The sequence below is a fragment of the Salmo salar genome, chromosome 19, assembly GCF_965601325.2.
Source record: "Salmo salar chromosome 19, fSalSal1, whole genome shotgun sequence".
NCBI lineage: Eukaryota > Metazoa > Chordata > Actinopteri > Salmoniformes > Salmonidae > Salmo > Salmo salar.
Window position 1 is genome coordinate 31,462,134 of NC_138309.1, and position 15,607 is coordinate 31,477,740.

The following is a 15,607-nucleotide window of genomic DNA, read 5'->3' on the forward strand; positions in this document are numbered from 1 at the left end:
TAAAAAATCCCAGAAATTGTCTGTACAAAAGGATTATTTCTCTCAAATTGTGTACACATTTGATTGTTAGTGAGCATTTCTCCTTTTGCCAAGATAATCCATCCACAGCATGATCAGTACACAGGGACACCTTGTGCTCGGGACAATAAAATACAAATGTAAAATGTGCTGCACCCCTACTCAGTCATGTGAAATCTATAGATTAGGGCCTAATTTATTTATTTCAATTGACTGATTTCCTTATATGAACGATAACTCAGGAAAATCTTTTAAATTGTTGCATGTTGCGTTTATATTTTTGTTCGGTGTAAGACAAAAATATTACACAACTATAAAAAGGTACATTGACTGAAAAAAATAAAACAAAAAGGAATGTGGGCGTGTGGCAGCTAAATAAAAATATTTGTAACCCACCAATTCCATTTGGTCTTTGATATACTGAATCAGCAAATATTTAAAAAAGGCTAAACTTATTTGTTTGTGATGTTGCAATGTTATAGGCTACGTCAAGGTTGGTCAACCATCCTCCAGGACAGCTAATGGGTGTGCAGGCTTTTATTCCAGTCCCCCTCTAACAATCCATATTTTACAAATGAGCTGCTCAACTCGACCTTGTGTGTTTTGAGCAGGGCTTGATCAAAGCTTTTACACCCAGTAGCTCTCCAGTCTGAGGGTTGACCGTGTTTTGTATAGTTGCCTAACATGTACTACTTTGAGGGGTGTTAGGTGCCTTGCACAACAACAGGAGATGGTATATGGGATCGGAGAGCAGCATCCCAGTGTCGATACTTTTTATACGTTCATAGAGATGCCACCAATTGTTGGTCATGGAAATTGGGTTAAAAGTCATGGAGAGGTAATGGAAAAGTTATGAAATTCCATCTGTCAATGTGTATGAACCCTGGCCTTGGTATAGGCTCTGAGATTAAATAGTCTATGATGTCGCGCACCTATTGCAAAGCAATAGTCTACCCAACCCATCCCATACTGTCAAACATTTAAAATTACTTTTGAGCATGGATAAATGGTAGCCTGATATTTGTTGTGTAGAGTGCATAAACCAGTCATGTCATGCAATATGATTATGATTTTGGCCTGTATAATAAAAGTGAAAGAAATATATTGGGCGACATGCTGTATTTGGATATCCTTACCAACGGCAAATGCATCCGCTTTATCATTAGGCCAACGTTTTGTTTTTATTAGCCTACCATTATTAGAATTCAAACACCTCCATTTCCTCCCAAATAACAATATTTGCTTGCAGTACAGTTGATCAACCACTAAGTTGTGGATACGCATGGTCTGACATTTGCGTGGAGATAAGCACACTATTCTGTCATGTTCAGAATGGATAAATGCCAACCGTTGCGGGAAAATTATCGCACGCAAGGTTGTCTTTTTTTTGTACCCAGGCACCATTGATAAATGAGGACACTGCCCTGCAAAGCCTGCTTGTTTTATTAAAGATCAACACACACAGAGAAGGACAAAACGTGCTGTTCTGTTCTCAGAGGGCCAGGGGCCTGCCTTTATACTAGCAGGGGAAACCTAGATTGCATCCCAAATGGCACCCCATTTCGTATATAGTGCACTACTTTTGACCAGAACCCTATGGAGGCTCAGTGAACGAGTAACACAATAGGCTCATCATGACTATGCAATAAATGGTACAGCATGTTCTGTGAAATCAGCTCACTCTGAGTCTGAACAATGAGAGCCCCTATGAAAACATCAGACCAGCGGTGGCGACTCTCGCTCTTATCAGTGTTTCGTACTCAACATCGGTACTATAAAGGCACCCTACAGTATGGCTTATGGGCCCTGGTCAAAAGTAGTGCGCTATAAAGGGGATATTGCCATTTGGAACGCAGCCGTCGTTGTAGGTGCAGCAGTGTTTGTAGTGCTTGGAAGAGGAGTGGATATTGAGGGAGAGGAAGAATGCATTGTCAGCATTGAGGACACGTTCACACGGGTGTGGGAGTATGGTTTATGTAGCTAGCTAGCATCCTGTAGCCACCAACACACAGGTCTATGGGGCTTTGGCTGGCTCTCTGTACTCCTCTGATCCAGTATTCTAGTCAGAGACTAGGGTCGTATTCACTAGGAGAAAAAAGGAAGCAACCTGACCTGAAATGGGGAGGAACTACCTGAACTTGTCCAATAAAATAATACTTTCTTGTTTTCTGTTCCAAAGCGTTTCGCTACGGTGTGTACTAATGAATAGGATCCCCCCTCAGCACCTAACAAGTGGGATGGTTCTCTAGAATAGCACAGCACATTGAGCATTACAGACAGGTTTGCCCTGTTAGCTCTGCTCTGGCCAGGCCAATAACCTTCCCTCTGTCTACCTATAGAGCCACTGTAGTTTGGGCTGAACATGTTTGTTTACCCGACCTGACATGTGGTGTTTGAAAGCATGCTTCTAAAGAGAACAATTGCAAAAGTGTACTGGTTTCTCTTTCTCAGGGATGCAAATTAGTCACCTTTTCAGCTAAATTCGCCGTTTTGAATCCAAAATAGGTAACCATCCACAATTCGTGTTGATCCGTTGAGAAACGTTTTGGTGTGGGGGCTTTGGTTCACTACTGGCTGTAAGCGAACAAGTGATGCGCATTTGGAGCAATACTGGCTGTATCCAAGTCTCAGCCAATCGTTCACATAACAACAGAATGCAACACCCGACTGAAGAGAATAAAGACAACCAACTTGCTAGTTACAGCATCAGTGCGCGCTCTGGAAAGATATCGGAGAGTGGAAAGGCAGTTTGCCAGTTACAGCGTCCCCTGAACAATAACAAAGAGGTGGATGAGGAGCTTCACCACGGAGACAGGGGTGAGAAGTTGATGAAGCATACTAAATGAGCTGTAACAAAAAAAAATGGCATTTGATACGTTTGAGGTGAGGGAGCAAGTGTGGTGGAACAAAAATTGTTACCATTGTTAAGTACAGTTGAAGTCTGAAGTTTACATACACCTTAGCCAAATACATTTAAACTCAGTTTGTCACAATTCCTGACATTTAATCCTAGTAAAAATGTCCTGTCTTTGATCAGTTAGGATCACCACTTTATTTTAAGAATGTGAAATGTCAGAATAATAGTAGAGTGATTTATTTCAGCTTTTATTTCTTTCATCACATTCCCAGTGGGTCAGAAGTTTACATACACTCAATTAGTATTTGGTAGCATTGCCTTTTAAATTGTTTAACTTGGGTCAAAAGTTTTGGGTAGCCTTCCACAAGCTTCCCACAATAAGTTGGGTGAATTTTGGCCCATTCCTCCTGACAAAGCTGGTGTAACTGAGTCAGGTTTGTAGGCCTTCTTGCGCGCACACCCCTTTTCAAACCTGCCCACAAATTTTCTACAGGATTGAGGTCAGGGCTTTATGATGGCCACTCCAATACCTTGACTTTGTTGTCCTTAAGCTATTTTGCCACAACTTTGGAAGTATGCTTGGGGTCATTGTCCATTTGGAAGACCCATTTGCAACCAAGCTTTAACTTCCTGACTGATGTCTTGAGATGTTGCTTCAATATATCAACATAATTTTGCTTCCTCATGAAGCCATCTATTTTGTGAAGTGCACCAGTCCCTCCTGCACCAAAGCACCCCCACAACATGTTGCTGCCACACCCGTGCTTCACGGTTGGGATGATATTCTTCGTCTTGCAAGCGTCCCTCTCTTTTCTCCAAACATAATGTATGGTCATTATGGCCAAACAGTTCTATTTGTGTTTCATCAGACCAGAGGACATTTCTCCAAAAAGTATGATCTTTGTCCCCATGCGCAGTTGCAAACCGTAGTCTGGCTTTTTTTATGGTGGTTTTGGAGCAGTGGCTTCTTCCTTGCTGAGTGGCCTTTCAGGTTATGTCGATATAGGACTCGTTTTACTGTGGATATAGATACTTTTGTACCTATTTCCTTCATTATCTTCACAAGGTCCTTTGCTGCTGTTCTGGGATTGATTTGCACTTTTTGCACCAAAGTACGTTCATCTCTGAGACAGAACGCGTCTCCTTCCTGAGCGGTATGACGGCTGCGTGGTCCCATGGTGTTTATACTTGCGTACTATTGTTTGTACCGATGAACGTGGCACCTTCAGGCATTTGGAAATTGCTCCCAAGGATGAACCAGATTTTTTTTCCTGAGATCTTGGCTGATTTCTTTTGATTTCCCATTATGTCAGCAGAGAGGCACTGAGTTTGAAGGTAGGCCTTGAAATACATCCACAGATATACCTCCAATTGACTCAAATGTTGTCAATAAGCCTATCAGAAGCTTCTAAAGCCATGATATCGTTTTCTGGAATTTTCCAAGCTGTTTAAAGGCACAGTCAACTTAGCGTATGTAAATTTCCGACCTACTGGAATTGTGATACAGTGAATTATAAGTGAAATAGTCTGTAAACAATTGTTGGAAAGATTACTTGTCTCATGCACAAAGTAGATGCCCTAACCGACTTCCCAAAACTATAATTTGTTAACAAGAAATTTGTGGAGTGGTTGAAAAACGAGTTTTAATGACTCCAATCTAAGTGTATGTAAACTTCCGACTTCAACTGTATCTTGCTACTGTTAGTTGGATCGAATTCTCCGTTAACCAGCCAGAGAAATGTTGAGCAACATTAGCCAACTTCGTGATGAAATGACTGACTTTATGGTGTGAAAATTAGCTGGCTAATAGTCAGACAGACAACTAGCTAGCGTTAGTAACCTAACCAATTTGCTATAGTATTAACCTCTCTTGGGCAGGTGGGACGCTATTCAACAGCCAGTGAAAAATCAGAGCGCCAAATTCAAAACCACAAAATGTCATAATTCAAAGTTCTCAAACACACGACTATTTTACACCATTTTAAAGATGCACGTCTCCTTAATGTAACCACGTTGTCCGATTTCAAAAAGGCTTTACGGCGAAAGCATGAAGTTAGATTATGTTAGGACAGTTCCAACACAAGAAAAACCACAGCCATTTTCCTAGCAAGGATAGGCATCACAAATACCAGAAAATCAGCTAAAATTATGCACTAACCTTTGACGATCTTCATCAGATGACACTCCTAGGTCATCATGTTACACAATACATGCATTTTTTTGTTCGATCAAGTTGATAAAAACAGCCTTTTATATTGGCGCGTGATGTTCAGAAAATATTTTGCCTCCAATACTACCGGTGAATCAGCACAACAATTTACAAAAATACTCATCATAAACGTTGATAAAATATTAAACAGTTATTCAAAGAATTATAGATGAACATCTCCTTTATGCAACCGCTGTGACAGATTTCAAAAAAGCTTCACGGGGAACGCACACTTTGCAATAATCTGAGTACTGCGCTCAGAAAAATACACTAGGCAATACAGATACCCGCCATTTTGGAGTCATCTAAAATCATAAATAGCATTAGAAATATTCACTTACCTTTGATCTTCATCAGAAGGCACTTCCAGGAATCCCAGGTCCACAATAAATGTTTTGTTTGATAAAGTCCATAATTTATGTCCAAATCACTCCTTGTTGTTTCCGCGTTCAGTAACCTACTCCAAGTGTAGGAAGCGCGGCCAAAATGTCACGACGAAAAGTAAAAAAAAGTTATATTTCCGTTCGTTCAAACATGTCAAACGTTGTATAGCATCAATCTTTAGGGCCTTTTTAACTTAGAACTTCAATAATATTCCAACTGGACGATTCCAGTGTCTTGAAAAACGTTTTGGAACACAACTAACTCTCACGTGAATGCACGCCGATGAACTAATTTGCTTTCCTGAGTCAACAACTTCCTCTGTTCGCTCTCTGTTCATCATAGATGCCTCAAACAACTTTCTAAAGACTGACATCTATTGGAAGCCTTAGGAAGTGCAAAATGAACCCTAAGTCACTGTGTGTTCGATAGGCAATGACTTGAAAGGACTACAAGCACCAGACTTCCCACTTCCGGGTTAGATTTTTCTCAGGTTTTTGCCTGCCATATGCGTTCTGTTATACTCGGACACCATTCAAACAGTTTTAGAAACTTCAGAGTGTTTTCTATCCAAATCTACTAATAATATGCATATTGTAGTTCCTGGGCCCCGAGTAGTAGGCCATTTTATTTGGGTACGTTTTTCATCCGGCCGTGAAAATACTGCCCCCTACCCTAGAGAAGTTAACTGGTATACGACGACTTGTCGTTTCTCAAGTTATAAAGTTAACGTTACTGTTGCTTACTGGACTCTGGCAATTTGTGTGAAATGTTAACTAATCTATGAACTAATGTTTTTGCTCTCCAGTAGGTGGTTAATTTTCAGAAGGAGAGAATTAGGTGAAAATTAGGCGTTGCTTGTTAAACCAGTGGATTCAGGGATCTGGTGTAGCAGGGCCTGGCTTAAGCTGGATGCCACTATCGAGGTCAACGGAACACAACACACTTTCCCTATTTCTCACTTTTTCAAAACGTCAGTGGATGAAGGGGGTATGCCAGGTGTACCTTCTGCCTGAAAGAGAGAAATTATGTCAACAAAGGGTCTAATGCTGTGCTGGCACATTGTAGAGCAGATGTCCACAGGCAGAAAGTGTACAATGTAATAGCGTGCAGTTTAGCCCAAAGATATTGCTTTTGTTGTGTTGAACTTGACAGTAACACTTGTGTGTGAGTGAGGGGGGATGACTTAATTTTTTACTCAGTGAACGTTATTGTTGCACACATGTAGCCTTGTGCACTGGATGTCTACTATAGTGGTCACTATAATAGAGCAAAAATATAATGCCTGTATGTTTCATTCTATTTCTAATTTCTAATTTAAGAAGTTTTTTTCCCAAGTGCAATATTTAGATTTGTGTGTGGTCACAAGCGTTCTGTCATGGCTAACTGCAATATTAGTGTATTGTTTTTTTCTCAAGACATTTTATTTTAGCTTTATTTAACAAGGCAAGTCAGTTAAGAACAAATTCTTATTCTCAATGACGGCCTAGGAACAGTGGTTTAACTGCCTTGTTCAGGGGCAGAACGACAGATTTTTACCTTGCCAGCTCGGGGATTTCATCTTGCAACCTTTCGGTTACTAGTCCAACGCTCTAACCACTAGGCTACCTGCCGGCCCAAATGAGTGTCATTTGCAGTAAAGTCTAGGCAACAAATAACATTTGATTGCTTTCCTTACCATTTTTAGCTGTGTGGAAGGTTCACATTAACCACTTTGTTATACACAGACTGATCAAATTCTTTGTTGTTTAATTAGTTAACCTGCATTTCCCTCTAGCAGGGATTTTTTTTAATTTTTCAGTGCAAAAAAAAAGTGTCACCTTTTTGGGCACTCACCAGTTTGCATTCCTGCTTTCTCCACCGCCATGACAACGGAGTATCTGTCTGTATTAGTATGTCCCCTGCAGGTAGTGCAAGTGCTGCTGACTTTTGTACTTGGCTCTGTGTTGTGTTGACTCATGACTGGGTGATTTGGCAGAGATCAAAGGGGACTTACGGGACAGGTGCTAGCCAGAGGGCAGTTGCAGCTGTAACCACAATCACCCAGGCAGCTCTCGGTGTGGTCCAGCTAGCTAACCACTTCAGGTGGCCTGAAAGAAGTTCTGTGTACAAGGCCTACTACTTACCTGTGCTAAACTTGAAGTCACACAGTAACACACATTGTGTAGACACACACAATGTACAGACTGGGGATGTGCTTCTTTCCCTTCCAAGACGATTTTACACATCTAGATACATGGGCTCCAATACGATACAGGAACGATAGTTTGAAACGATTCTGTTTGACTAGAGGAACAAATCGATGCGATACGATACAATTCGATGCACTAACAATTTTGTATAAACACATTCATTTTCCATTCTAAATTTAAATCCGCTGCTGATGGAGCTCTCAAGCTAGGCCTATGAGCTGGAGTGGTCTGAGCTGACTTCTCGTGTGTGTGAGTGTGTGGGCACCTGAACTGAGCCATAAGGGAAACTGGGAATTTACCACCGCACTATAAGGGGGCTAATGTTTGCTTTTTGTCCCCCCACTTTTAATCAGAAATCACCATCACCCGCTAATTTGTCATTTTTGCAGATTCAAAATGTTTGAGCTAGTAGTGTATGAATATTTCTCTTAAAATTAGCTATGACATAGCCGATGAATATATATCACAATTTTGGATTTCATCGAATGGTTTAGACCGTTTGTAAGTTTTTATGGAGTGAACGTTTCTTCTCCTCCCGCTTCGAAGGTGCATTGTGGGTAGCAAAAGCGATTGCTGTCCTTGTTATGAAATCATCAAGTTTACCTTGTGTACCTAAAAAAAAATGACCATATACACGGATGCTTTAACGCAAAACTACCAAAACTATTGCTAATAAAAATGGAATCTAACCTATGCAATGTAACGATCAGCAGGTAGGCTATGGCCAGATGAGTTGTCTCGGGCTGTAACTTAGGCTACTTTATTCTGGTCAAACACAATTTAACAGCGCATTTGATAACAACCTAGCAAGTTAAATTAGTCACTCAACTAACTAGCCATTTGACAAACATTTGAATGCTGAAGGTGTTGGTCAGCGTTGCAAGCAGCGCACCACAGTACGCAGTTTGACTAGGCTGCTGGTATTGCATGGGTTGTTCGGCATGCGGAATTACTTGTCGATGAATGACTGTCAACACAGTTACAATGCTTAGTTCGACACTGAAGGAGAGGACGCATTAGTTGTCACAAAATATGAGGTATTTTCTGAACTTTTAATAGATTTTCTGACCGACTCGTGCTATATTTAGATCTGTTTGGGGTCCCGCAGACCGATGCACTCATCTTAAACATTTGGACCGGGGACCGATGTGAATCGTTACATCCTTAGTACAAACTGTGTGTGTGTGGCCTGATTGCCCTCTGTGGCCACGTTCAGTTTGTGCAGCCTGAGGATCGCGTGCCGAGGTGCACGATGTGTGACATGGCTAATGTGATTAACATACGCTGTCTTAAATGACATGCACATGCCGTATTGTGTTAACAAATAGAACAGGTTTGTTTGTGGACCCATGTGTACAGTAGATTAGATACACACACCTGCACTTACTGACACACAGGGAGTGTGTGTGTGTGTGTGGGGGGAGGTTGGTTGAGGTTTGAGGCAGAGGAACGGTTAGGTTAATAGAGGTGATGTCACTAGCAGGCCAGACTAAACCACTGAACACTGTCAACATGGGAGGGATTTAGCCTTGGGCTGAACCACTTAGCACAGACCAAGATGGGGGACCTCATGGAGCACCGACGTGTTACTGTTTTTCCTGACCACAACCCGATCAGACTGGGGCCCGAATCCATAAAGCTTCTCAGAGTAGGAGTGTTGATCTTGGTTCAGTTTAGCCTTTTAGATCATAACGAATAAGATTATTCATCAGCTGTCCTCCTCTGATATACTTTTTAAATATGACGCTAGAGTTCAGTTTTCCTCGGGCAGATTGTGTTGTGGTAAGGAAAAAACATGTAGGCATATTTTGTGTTTAGTCATGGTGTAGGGTTCAAAACAAATGCTAAGCAGCATGACCAGAGAGCAGGTCCCCTGTGGGAACCCCATTGTTTACCTTCCTCTCTTCATTAATAATCCACCATTCCTCTCTCTTGCCCTCTCTCCTCTCTATCCCTCTCCTCTTCTTAGTCATGCTTTCCTTTTTGTCCTCCAAGCTGTCTTTCAAGTCCCCCTCATCCCTCCACTTCCAGACCATTCTCCCCCCCCACTCCTCCTGCCCTCTCTGAACAATGGAGGAATCCCCCAGCTCAACCGGTGGGAGGGAAGAGAGTGGGCCGCCCTGTGACAGACTGCTCTGTATGGTGCTGTCCGCTCACCCTTTGTCCCTAAAGCCCAAGTAAAATTGAGGGAAAGGAGAGAGTGAGGTGGAGGAGGTAGGCCAGGGAGTGAGAGGAGGAGGAGGGGTGGTGGATCGGTAGGGTGTCTTCATTGATGTGTAGCTGGGGCTTTTGGTTTCATTCCCTGTGGAGTGAGGGGAGGGGCGCACAGCAGTGGAACTATTTAACCCCCTGTTACTCCACTATCACGCTACAGACAGGCGTTGGCAATGCCTCTTCTATTATAGCATTCTTGTTGATTATGGATCATGTATCAACTTAATTTAACTCAAACACATGATTGAGATATTGGACTAAAGAGAGAGGACACATGGTGAGCGTCCAAAGGCACCCCTATTCCCTTTATAGTACACTATTTTTGACCACGTGCCATAGTGCTCTGGTAAGAAGTTGTGCACTATGTAAGGAATATGGTATGCCATTTGGGGCACACCCATGCATTCACATGAGTTTCAGACACCTGTTGAGTTTCTTTCAGAGACAGTGTTCCTCTTTGTTATTTCCCAGTTAGTACCATTCTAGTAGGGCTGGGACCTCACGATCCGTTATAATCACAATACTTAGGTGCCGATATGCTATGTATTGCGATTCTCACGATTCTATATGTATTGCTCACCATATATCTGCTGCAGAGGGACAAGAGAGAGCCATGAGAATGAGTTTTGATCAGTCATAGAAATTAGGCAGAATCTACCGCACATCCAAAGCTGATTTGTGAAGGTGCCCGAGGCAAAAGGCAAAACAGGACAAACAGGAAAAAGTCTCACAGAAATAAAATGGCTGAAAACTGGCTCCCTATTTAAAAAGATGGAGAACAAGCTATGAAGGAAAAATACTAGTGCAGTTACAGCAAACTATCGCTGTGGTCACCAACCGATCGACTGGTCCATCTCCAAGGCATTCCAAGTCCATCGCCAAACATTTCTGTTAAAAACCCAATGATAAAGCCTTGTGTTAATATAATTTTTGGGGGTCTTGGGCTGCTCGCGGTAGGTGCACCCGATTTCAGCTGCCCTGCGCGCCGGCTAGGTCGAACTGTTGCCGTTTTGAACCATTGCATGTGTCTGAAGGTACAAACTCTACCTTCCTGGCAGGCCCAGAGAGCTAATCAAGTGCACTGTACGCCTACTGCTGGCCAATCGCATAACTCAGATTACCGTGTCTGCAGTAACGTAACAGGCATAAAAGAAAGCTACAATAAAGTTGATACTATGATATTTCAAAACGTTTAAAACCATGACTAGAGAGACGCTGTCAATGAATACAGCTAAGGTACAAACAGTAGGTATATGCAAATAGACCATTGCCATATATGGATCTGTGCCATTTACTTTGAACAGGACTGTGTTTACAGCATGAGTGGTCGTGAGTAGATGCACTTGTTTTGAGATCATAGCGAGAGCTGCGTGTAAGCACGTGTTCATATCTTTTGCTTGTTAGTGAGTTATTAGACCAGTTATAGATCATTTGTAGTCCGCAATAGGGGAGTGATTGCATCCTACGAGAGCACAAAGCTTGTACATTTCTAGGAGTCTTTATTTTTCTTAAAAGGGGTAGTGTTGTATTTTGAGACCGGCTTATATAAGCTAAGTAACCAATAGGCAGAGGGTTGCATAATTTGTCAGATTCTCTGTAATAATGCTATTGGAATAATGCATTCTATTTTGTAAAGTGGTTTCTTGAATCAAACAACATTTTTAGTCTCCTCCTTGTCTGAAGGTTAACAGGTCAAGGCCTACATTGAACACCACACATTGGCTGCTACAGTAGGCTGAATGATAGAACAGCTATTTCCATGTTAAAGTGTTGTGGGATGTTTTTGATGGTATGCCACTCTGGTAAGCCAACATTGTTATCAAATAGCCACAGTAGCCTACTTGGCCACTGTTAAAACTGTAACTTAAAGCGGGTACAGCCTCAGTGTTCACAGTAAACGCGCACTGGAAGTTGCACCGAATTTTCACAACATTCAAGTTTGCGCACAGCAGACCTGAAGTTTTGCTTTGTGCCGAAAATGTTTTTGAGGGAACATTGAGTGCTGTCATGACATGGGGCCTCCTATTCAAGTGACTGGCCAAGTTACTCACTCAACCAAATCCTCCCAGAGCTGCTTTTCTATTTGCTCTCCCATTCAGCGAGGGTCCTGAAAGAAGAGGCCATCACAAAAGCATTTGTTCCCCTGCCTCCCTCCCTCTGCCACCCACCCCAGGTGTGTGTGTGGTTAGGATGGGATCGGCAGTAGTGGAGCAGTGTTTGGCACTGGGTTAACTAGGAGACGGAGCAGAGTGAATAGAGACCACACCATGTAGTGTGCAGTCCACTCCCCGATGAAAAAGAGGAACGGAGAGTGAGGGATAATATTAATGCAATGTAATTCTCAGCTTGAAAAGGTGTCCTTTCTATGAATTGTGCCCCACTTGATCTCCTAGTTAATCCATAGAGATTAATCTATACTCAGAAAAAAACGGCCCCTTTTCAGGACCCTGTCTTTCAAAGATAACTTCTTCATTGTGAATGGTTTAAACACGGTTTCCCATGCTTGTTCACTGACCCATAAATAATTAATGAACATGCACTTGTGAAACGGTCGTTAAGACACTAACAGCTTACAGACGGTAGGCAATTAAGGTCACAGTTATGAAAACTTAGGACACTAAAGAGGCCTTTCTACTGACTCTGAAAAACACCAAAAGAAAGATGCCCAGGGTCCTTGCTCATCTGCGTGAACGTGCCTCAGGCATGCTGCAAGGAGGCTTGAGGACTGCAGATGTGGCCAGGGAAATAAATTGCAATGTCCGTACTGTGAGACGCCTAAGACGGCGCTACAGGGAGACAGGACGGACAGCTGATCGTCCTCGCAGTGGCAGACCACGTGTAACTACACCTGCACAGGATTAGTACATCCGAACATCACACCTGTGGGCATGGTACAGGATGGCAACAACAACAATTACACCAGGAACGCACAATCCCTCAATCAGTGCTCAGACTGTCCGCAATAGGCTGAGAGAGGCTGGACTGAGGGCTTGTAGGCCTGTTGTAAAGGCAGGTCCTCACCAGACATCACCAGCAACAACGTCGCCTGTGGGCACAAACCCACCGACACTGGACCAGACAGGACTGGCAAAAAGTGCTCTTCACTGACGAGTCGCGGTTTTGTCCCACCAGCGGTGATGGTCGGATTTGTGTTTATCGTCGAAGGAATAAACGTTACACTGAGGCCTGTACTCTGGAGCGGGATCGATTTGGAGGTGGAGGGTCCGTCATGGTCTGGGCGGTGTGTCACAGCATCATCAGACTGAGCTTGTTGTTATTGCAGGCAATCTCAATGCTGTGCGTTACAGGGAAGACATCCTCCTCCCTCATGTGGTACCCTTCCTGCAGGCTCATCCTGACATGACCCTCCAGTATGACAATGCCACCAGCCATACTGCTCATTCTGTGCTTGATTTCCTGCAAGACAGAAGACCCCGGTTCTCAATCCCATTGAGCACGTCTGGGACCTGTTGGATTGGAGAGTGAGGGCTAGGGCCATTCCCCCCAGAAATGTCCGGGAACTTGCAAGTGCCTTGGTGGAAGAGTGTGGTAACATCTCACAGCAAGAACTGGCAAATATGGTGCAGTGCATGAGGAGGAGATGCACTGCACTACTTAATGCAGCTGGTGGCCACACCAGATACTGACTTTTACTTTTGATTTTGACCCCCCCCCCCCTTTGTTCAGGGACACATTATTCCATTTATGTTAGTCACATGTCTGTGGAACTTGTTCAGTTTGTCTGTTGTTGAATTTTGTTATGTTCTTACAAATATTTACACATTAAGTTTACACGTTAAGTTTGCTGAAAATGAACACAGTTGACAGTGAGAGGATGTTTCTTTTTTTGCTGAATTTATCTATCTCTATGGTTTTTCCCCTCAATGATGTTGATTGCAAATCTGGGCTCAACAGTGAGTTTGGGTTTCTCTAGATTTGAAACTTTCGGGCAACAATCCATACATTTAGGGTAACCACAGCATGCTGTAGACCTGTCTGGGTTTTTCATTGGTCTTTTGTACATTACAGGCCACTGGAGCTCTGTGTGTAAGGGTTTGATTGGACAGCAGCCGGAGGATAAATGAAGTCACTTGATTGGAACACTGACGCCTCTGTCCATGGAGCTTCAGTTCAGCAACGCACCTTTGCTCAACATACATAACTTACTCTGTCGCTCCATCTCTCACTCCATATCTCTCTAACTCTCTTTACCCTGTTACTTGTGGATGACTTTTGTTTAGGGTTGTGAAAGGCACTCTGGGGTATTCCCCTTGTGTCTGGGGCCTGATCACTAAGAACCAAAAGGAAACAAATGGACCAAAACGGGGAGGGACTGACTGAATTTGTTCAATAGGTCACTCTTGTTTTTATGTTTTCTGTTTCAAAACTGTTTTAATTCTGGGTGCACTAATGAATACATCCCAGGTGAAGGGTATCTTCTAACAGGCTCCCAATTTGTGCTTGGAAACGACTGTGATAGTCAACATACTGACATAGACACACGTGCATGTCCTCTGTGCAACACTGTTGTCTTTGGGGTAGTGGCTGCTCCCCGACTTCCTCATTAGGCTATGGGCCTTGCATTCACAGGACACAAACACGCACACACTCATTTCTCCCTGTGGGTTTACAGCTTTGTTCCAGCACACATAAACACACACTAAAACATGAACTGACTCTCGTACACATAGACATTCACATTAACAGTTCTCCACTCAGTGCCTCACCTATCGTAGCTACTAGCTAGCCTAACCGCCCTCAGTGATAAGCCTCTGTAAACAGTGCAAGCTGTATGTGTACTGACGGATAAATAATTGCTCATGCAGCTCTGAACGTTTTATGTCCATCTGCAGTAGGAAAACCCAGGCTAAATACACACACGCTCAAATGAAATCAACTGTGTTCTATGGCTGCCCTCAAGGAATTAGTCTCTGAGGGCAAGGAAACGCCCTCTCTCTCTCACACACACACACACAGACTGTGCCCCTGAGAGGGGTGTCAGTAAGCGGGGCACAGACTGTAGCTATGTTTCTGTTTGAAGTGCAGATAGGACCCTCCCAGAGCCCGCATGTCTGTCACGTAGCCGCACACACACACTGGTGGCATTTCAACATCAGTGGCATCAGCTTTTTTGTTGGACTGACTTCATGAGGCTCATCTAGGCCTACCTCTCCTGGCAAAGTGAGGATGTGAATCTGGCCTGGTTTAAAACTAGGGTGAAGTTGCCCCTAGACCATGATCGTGGGTCAGTTTAGCATTATCCCTACTAATGGTTAAGATTAGGTTTGAGGTGAAGCTGAGTCTAGATTTGTACCAAGGGAATTCAGGGGCGCTTTACCCCAGAGTGGACTGTTGTGCCACAGTGCCCTCTGCTGCGCGAGAGCACATCAAGGGCACCTCAGGATACCATATCACCATACTTAGGTGCCGATATGGAATGTATTAAGATTCTCACGATTCTGTATGCATTTTCAATACTGTGGTTTCATTGCAAGCCGATGTTCCTAGCATATTACTCAGCATATCTGCTGCAGAGGGACAAGAGGGAGCCATGAGAAAACGAGTTTATATCAGTCATGTAAATGAAAGTTCTGAAAACATATTGGCTCCGTATTTATAAAGAAGATTAAGAACAAGTTATAGGATGAAAAATACCTTCGTTTTGGCGCAGGTATAGCCGACTAGAGCTAGCTAATGCTACCTAGCAAAAAATGTATGAATGAATAAAACATATTA

General features: G+C 43.0%; 1 protein-coding gene across 20 annotated transcripts in view; it reads left to right on the plus strand.

Annotated features, from left to right (window-relative positions):
- Window positions 1-15,607, plus strand: part of LOC106578665 (protein scribble homolog) — a 131,124-nt gene that overhangs the window by 40,971 nt on the left and 74,546 nt on the right. The gene's annotated exons all lie outside the window — the stretch shown is intronic.